This window comes from Arachis duranensis, chromosome 4 (genome assembly GCF_000817695.3).
Source record: "Arachis duranensis cultivar V14167 chromosome 4, aradu.V14167.gnm2.J7QH, whole genome shotgun sequence".
Lineage (NCBI taxonomy): Eukaryota > Viridiplantae > Streptophyta > Magnoliopsida > Fabales > Fabaceae > Arachis > Arachis duranensis.
The window spans coordinates 50,661,950-50,670,080 of record NC_029775.3 but is presented as its reverse complement, the minus strand read 5'-3'; the positions used below and the strand labels follow the sequence as shown (position 1 = coordinate 50,670,080).

The following is an 8,131-nucleotide window of genomic DNA, read 5'->3' as shown; positions in this document are numbered from 1 at the left end:
TCTTTTTGCTTTGGATCACGACTTTAACCACTCAATCTCAAGCTTTTCACTTGGACCTGCATGCCACAAGCACATGGTTAGGGACAGCTTGATTTAGCCGCTTAGGCCTAGATTTTATTTCCTTAGGCCCTCCTATCCATTGATGCTCAAAGCCTTGGATCCTTTTTACCCTTGCCTTTTGGTTTTAAGTGCTATTGGCTTTTTCTGCTTGATTTTTTTTCGCAAGCTTTTACTTTTTCACTGCTTTTTCTTGCTTCAAGAATCAATTTCATGATTTTTTAGATTGTCAATAACATTTTTCGTTGTTCATCATTCTTTCAAGAGCCAACAATTTTAACATTCATAAACAATAAGATCAAAAATATGAACTGTTCAATCATTCATTCAGAAAATAATAAGTATTGTCACCACCTCAATATAATTAAACTAAATTCAAGGATATATTCAAAAATCTTGTACTTCTTGTTCTTTTGAATTAGAAACATTTTTCTTTTAAGAGAGGTGAAGGATTCATGGAATTATTTATAGCCTTAAGACATAGTTACTAAATACTAATGATTATGAAGTAGAGACACAAAATATAGATAAACATGAAGCATAAAAATCGAAAAACAGAAAAATATAAGATCAAGGAATGAGTCCACCTTAGTGAGGGTGGCGCCTTTTAAAGGTCCAATGGTGCTTTTTGAGCTCCTTTATGTCTCTTCCTTGCTTCTGTTGCATGATCCCTAGTGATTTTAGTGTTCCTATCCTTAGTTGCAGAAGCATGGGACCTTGTCTCTCAACAAACTTTCCTTCGGCAAGTATACCGAATTATCGTCAAGTAAAAACTCACCATAGAGTGAGGCCGAATCCCACAAGGATTGATTGGTCAAGCAACTTTAGTTAGAAGAATATGCTAGTTGAGCTAAACAGAATTTAGATTGAGACGCAGAAATTTAAATGACTAGAAAGTAAATAGCAGGAATTAAAGTGCAGAATCTTAAATGGGGAATTGGGGTAATGCTCATAAAAGTAAATGGCAGAAATTAAAGAGAATGGGTAAGATCAGAAATGGGGAGATGTTGCAATTCTCCGGATCAAGTTCATTCTCATCTCTTCCTCAATCAATGCATTCATTGATCTCCTTGGCAATCTTAAGTGATTGAATCCCAATTCCTTGGTAATTCAATCTCTCAAATCTTGATCAATAGCCAATTCCTTGGTCAATTGCTCATGAGAAGAGATGAAGCATGGTCACTGATTATACCACATACATTTCCCAATTCAAGTATTGAGGGGATTATAGTCACATATCCATCCCAACCCAAATTGGTCCAGCATGAGAAAGCAATTCTAGCATAATCTCTTCATTCCTCTTCCAAGGTTCCGAAGAGATCCAATTATGGATAGTTTCTTTTCCAAGATAACTAACCAATTGAATTAAGATTGAAAGCTTTCTAGTAAAATCAAGAGAAAAGATAGAAGAAGAAGAATGAAAATTAATATTGATCCATCAAATTACAGCAGAGCTCCTTAACCCAATGAAAGGGGTTTAGTTGTTCATAGCTCTAGGAATAAAAAATGGTAGAAAAGAAGAATCCATGATAGAAGTACAGAAAAGTAAATATCCAGAGAGTAGTTCTCCCCAATGCCAAAAGTCCCAAGCTAGTTCAAAACTACTCCTATATATACTACTCTTCATCATCTTCTAGTGAGTTCTTCAAGTCTTAGATGGGGCTTTGGAACTTGAGTTGAAGCAATTCTCATCTTTAGTGGGCCCAGCTTGCAGAGAAATATGAATTAGGCTCAGGCACTTAGTGAGATTAACGTGGAATACATTTCTGGGTGCGAGAACGTTAGTGGCATTCACCTTTTCCACTAACGTTCCACCCTTATATGCCCACATTATTCTCAACGTTAGAAGTCTTAATGTGACTTCTAACGTTCCTTCTCAATTCTTGACCAATGTTAATGGGACTCACTTTTTCCATTAACGTTGGCTTGTGCCCCTTTTCGCAAACGTTAATGGGAATCACTTTTCCCATTAACGTTGCTTGCCCTTTGCCTCCCACGTTAGGTCTTACGTTCGCTTAGCTAACGTAGCTCTTAACGTGGGCACCTATCACCTTCGAGAGCGTTAGTGATACTCACCTTTGTCACTAACGCTCTATTTGCCTTAATTCCCTACGTTAGAGTCCACGTTAACTAAGTTAACGTGGCTCTTAACGTAGTAATGAAGCCATCTTCCAATGTTAGTGACAAAAGTGAGTGTTACTAACGTTGGTTCCTTGAACCCCACTCCACGTTAACTTTCACGTTAACAATCTTAATGTGAGAGTTAACGTAGGCAATGAAAATGATTCAATGTTAGTGACAAAAGTGAGTGTCACTAACATTGGCATTATTGATCCTTGTCCACGTTAGAGTTCACGTTAACTTAGTTAACCTGACTCTTAACGTGGGGCATTGCCTAGTTTCCCAACATTAGTGGTGTTCACTTTTACCACTAACGTTGAGGAGAAACGTTATTGGAGTTCACGTTTCTCATTAACGTGGGGTCCTCCTTTCCTTCTACATTAAGTACCACGTTAACTTAGTTAACATGGCTCTTAACGTAGGCTATGAAATGGCTTCGCAGGCGTTATTGGTGATCACTTTTCTCATTAACGTTGCAAGTCAATTGCCATCCCACGTTAGTAGTTACGTTAACTAAGTTAACGTGAATGCTAACGTTATTCTTCCATGCTTCATTTGTCCTGAAATCAAGTAATTAAAATGCATCAAAGCTCTAGCCAAAATCATGAGATCATGCATCACTAAAATATCATGTAATTCTAGCAAAAATCTCATGAAATCATGCAAAATTCACAATAGTTGCTTGAATGAAGGTGTAAGTATATTTTCACCCAAAACTTGCCTTGTTTAATAGGAAAAATACATGAAACTACCCTAAAACAGTAAAGAAAAGGTCAGTGAAACTGGCCTAAATGCCCTGGCATCAGTTGCTTCCAATAATTATGTGGAGGAAAATGTATCCCCTGAGGTATCTCAAGGATTTCTTGATGAGGGAATTCCTTATGCTCTCTTGATGTGCAGTCAAATGCTCTTCTACTGAGCCATGGACCCTTGAGATGAATCTCTCCATCTCCCTTGTCTCAGATGTGGAAGCTTTTGTCTTCCCTTTTTTTCTTTTTTTTTGAGGTTTCTCTGGCCTTAGGTGCCATCAATGGTTATGAAAAAACAAAAAGCTATGCTTTTACCACACCAAACTTAGAAAATTGCTCGCCCTCGAGCAAGAAAAGAAAGAAAAGATGAAGAATAAGAGGAAGATATAGAGAAGATGGAGGGATGTGTGTATTCGGCTATATGGGTGAGATTGGGTGGGAAAGATAATTTGAATTTTGAAGGTAGGTGGGGCGTATGGGGAAGAGTGGATAGATGTGAGTGGTGAATGAAAAACAGAAGGGATGACCATGAATGGAGAGAGAAAGGGTGAGGTAGTTGGGGATCCTATGGGGTCCACAGATCCTGAGATGATCCTGTGGGGTCCACAGATCCTGAGGTGTCAAGGATTTACATCCCTGCTCCAATTAGGCATGTAAAATGCCTTAGCATACCATTCTGGCATTTAAACGCCGAAGTGGTGCACGTTCTGGGCGTTCAACGCCCATGTGCAGCATGTTTCTCGCGTTGAACGACAGTTCCATGCTTGTTACTGGCGTTCAGCGCCAGCTTTCCTCAGGGCATATTCCTGGCATTCAAACGATAGGATGTTGCTTGTTTCTGGCGTTCAGCACCAGATCCATGCTCTGTTTTGGCGTTGAACGCCAGCCAGATGCACCTTACTGGCGTTTAAATGCCAGTAAGTCCTTGCTCTAGGGTGTGATTTTTCTTCTGCTATTTTTGATTCTGTTTTTAATTTTAATAATTTTTTTTGTGACTCCACATGATCATGAACCTACTAAAACACAAAATAACAATTAAATAAAAATAAAATTAGATAAATAAAAATTGGGTTGCCTCGCAACAAGCACTTCTTTAATGTCAATAGCTTGACAGTGGGCTCTCATGGCTCTCATGGGCTTTCATGATGGCTCCTAGATATTAAGCAACTTGCTCTCTAGTTACATCTTCATCTTCTTCAGAGGAAGAATAAACTTCAGAGCTCATGAATGGCAGAAGGAGATTTAATGGAATCTCTATGGTCTCTATATGAGCCTCAGATTCCTTTAGGTCCTCAATAGGGAACTCCTTCTTGTTTGAGAGACGTCCCAGGAGGTCTTCCTCACTAGGATTTTCGTCCTTCTCCTCCCTTGTGTATTCGGCCATATTGATTACATCAATGGCCTTGCACTCTCCTCTTGGATTCTCTTCTGTATTGCTTGGGAGAGTACTGGGAGGAGTTTCAGTGACTTTCTTACTCAGCTGGCCCACTTGTGCCTCCAAATTTTTGATGGAGGACCTTGTTTCACTCATGAAACTTAAAGTGGCCTTAGACAGATCAGAGACTAAATTTGCTAAATTAGAGGGGCTCTGCTCAGAATTCTCTGTCTATTGATGAGAAGATGATGGAAAAGGCTTGTTATTGCTTAGCCTATTTCTTCCACCATTATTAAAACCTTGTTGAGGCCTTTGTTGATCCTTCCATGAGAAATTTGGATGATTTCTCCATGATGAATTATAGGTGTTTCCATTAGGTTCACCCATGTAATTTACCTCTGCTATTGCAGGGTTCTTAGGATCATAAGCTTCTTCAGAAGCTGCCTCTTTAGTACTGTTGGATGCATTTTGCCATCCATTCAGACTTTGAGAAATCATGTTGACTTGCTGAGTCAACACTTTGTTCTGAGCCAATATGGCATTCAGAGCATCAATTTCAAGATCTCCCTTCCTCTGAGGCGTCCCATTATTCACGGAATTTCCTCAGAAGTGTACATGAATTGGTTATTTGCAACCATGTCAATAAGTTCTTGAGCTTCTGCAGGTGTTTTCTTTAAGTGAATGGATCTACCTGCAGAATGGTCCAATGACATTTTCAAAAACTCAAATAGACCATAATAGAATATATCTAATATGGTCCATTCTGAAAACATGTCAGAAGGACACTTTTTGGTCATCTGCTTGTATCTTTCCCAAGCTTCATAGAGGGATTCACCATCTTTTTGCTTGAAGGTTTGAACATCCACTCTAAGCTTGCTCAGCTTTTGAGGAGGAAAGAATTTATCCAAGAAGACCGTGACCAGCTTATCCCAAGGGTCCAGGCTATCTTTAGGATGTGAGTTCAACCATGTTCTAGCTCTGTCTCTTACAGCAAAAGGAAAAAGCATGAGCCTGCAGACTTCAGGATCTACTCCATTTGGCTTTACAGTGTCACAAATCTGCAAGAACTCAGTTAAAAACTGGTAAGGATCTTCAGATGGAAGTCCATGAAACTTACAGTTCTGTTGCATTAGAGCAACTAATTGAGGTTTCAGCTCAAAATTGTTTGCTCCTATGGCCGGAATGGAGATGCTTCTTCCATCAAATTTGGACGTTGGTTTAGTGAAATCACCTAGCATTCTCCTTGCATTATTGTTGTTGGGTTCGGCTGCCATCTCCTTCTCTTGTTTGAAAATTTCAGAAAGGTTGTCTCTGGATTGTTGTAATTTAGCTTCTCTTAGTTTCCTCTTCAGAGTCCTTTCAGGTTCAGGATCAGCTTCAACAAGAATGCCTTTTTCCTTGTTCCTGCTCATATAGGGAAGAAGAGAACAAGAAAAGAAAAAGGAATCCTCTATGTCACAGTAAAGAGGTTCCTTATTGTTAGTAGAAGAAGAAAGAAATAAAAGTGGAGAATCCAATCACAAGGGTGAGGATATAGGCAGTGATTGGAGATGAAGAGAGGTGAAGAGAAGTGTTAGTAAATAAATAAATAAATAAATAGAAGAAGAGGAGAGATAGAGAATTTCGAAAATAATTTTGAAAAAGTAGTTAGTGATTTTCGAAAATTAAAGATAAGATATAGTTAAAATTAAAATTTAAAACAATTAATTAATTAAAAAGAATTTTTGAAAAAGGATGGGGTATTTTCGAAAATTAGAGAGAGAGAAGTAGTTAGGTGGTTTTGAAAAAGATAAGAAACAAACAAAAAGTCAAATAGTTAGTTGAAAAAGATATTAAAATCAAATTTGAAAAGATAAGAAGTTAAGGAGTTAGATAAGATATTTTGAAATCAAATTTTTGAAAAAGATAAAATTTTGAAAAAGATATGATAAAAAGATAAGATAAGAAGATATGATAAAAAGATAGGATTGAAAAAGATTTAATTTTTAAAATTAAAACTAATTACTTAACTAACAAGAAACTAAAAGATATGATTCTAGAATTTAAAGATTGAACCTTTCTTAACAAGAAAGTAACAAACTTCAAATTTTTGAATCAATCACATTAATTGTTAGTGTAATTTCGAAAATTTGAAATAAAATTAAGAAAAAGATTTTGAAAATAATTTTTAAAATTTTCGAATTTAATAAGATAAAAATGAAAAAGATTTGATTTTTGAAAAAGTTTTGAAAAGATAAGATTTTAAAATTGAAAATTTGAATTGACTTGTAAGAAACACTAATTTTAAAAATTTTCTTGACCAACTCAACCCAAAATTTCGAAAATTTGGAGGGAAATAAGGAAAAGATATTTTTATTTTTGAATTTTTAATGAGGAGAGAGAAAAACACAAATATGACCCAAAACATGAAAATTTTGGATCAAAACACTTAATGCATGCAAGAACACTATAAATGTCAAGATGAACACCAAGAACACTTTGAAGATCATGATGAACATCAAGAACATATTTTTGACAAAAATTTTTATGCAAAGAAAATATGCAAGACACCAAACTTAGAAATCTTTAATGCATGGACACTATGAATGCAAAAATGCATATGAAAAACAACAAAAGACACACAACAAGAAATCGTCAAGATCAAACAAGAAGGCTTGCCAAGAACAACTTGAAGATCATGAAGAACACTATGAATGCATGGAATTTTCGAAAAAATAATGCATAAATTTTAAAAATATGCAATTGACACCAAACTTAAAAATTGACTCAAGACTCAAACAAGAAACACAAAATATTTTTGGTTTTTATGATTTTATGATTTTTTTGTATTTTCTTTTGATTTTTTTCGAAAAACATTTAGAAAAAAAGAAAATAAGAAATTCAAAATTTTTAATAAGAATTCCAGGAATCTTTCAATATTTGTCTAAAGCTCCAATCCAAGGGTTGGACATGGCTTAATAGCCAGCCAGCTTTAGAAGATATAAATCGGGCATTCAACAGCTGATATTTCATCTAACTCCATATATATACCCGACCTATTGACAAGTGGAGGCCTCATTCCAAGGGGGTTTGGATATGGCTTTACAGCCAACCAGGCATCAACATGTTACTTGTGAAACTCTAGAATTCATTCTTAAAAATTTAGAATAATTTTCGAAAACAGATGAGAAATTTTTGAAAGATTTTTGAAAAAAAAAATTTTGAAATTAAAACAAAAAGAAAATTACCTAATCTGAGCAATAAGATGAACCGTCAGTTGTCCATACTCGAACAATCCCCGGCAACGGTGCCAAAAACTTAGTGCACGAATTTTGTGATCATCAACAATGGCTCCAATAATTTGGTTGCTCTCACACGTGAATTACACTTAGTCACAACTCCGCACAACTAACCAACAAGTGCACTGGGTCGTCCAAGTAATACCTTACGTGAGTATGGGTCGATCCCACGGAGATTGTTGGTATGAAGCAATCTATGGTCATCTTGTAAATCTCAGTCAGGCTGATTCAAATATGATTAGAAATACTTATGTAAATTAACATTGGGGATTTCAGATAAGTGTATGGAGATGCTGTGCTCCTCTTGAATCTCTACTTTCCTATTACAGTCATCCAATCCTTCCTACTTCTTTCCATGGCAAGCTGTATGTAGGGCATCACCGTTGTCAATGGCTACATCCCATCCTCTCAGTGAAAAAGGTCCAAATGCTCTGTCACAGCACGGCTAATCATCTGTCGGTTCTCAATCAGGTTGGAGTAGAATCCAGTAATTCTTTTGCGTTTGTAACTAACGCCCAGCCTTCATGAGTTTGAAGCTCGTCACAGTCATT

General features: G+C 36.5%; 1 non-coding gene across 1 annotated transcript; it reads left to right on the top strand.

Moving 5' to 3' along the window:
- Window positions 1-5,073: 5,073 nt before the first annotated feature.
- Window positions 5,074-5,177, top strand: LOC127747337 (small nucleolar RNA R71). The gene has a single exon (XR_008009137.1). It is a non-coding gene; the product is annotated as a small nucleolar RNA R71 (small nucleolar RNA).
- Window positions 5,178-8,131: the final 2,954 nt, after the last annotated feature.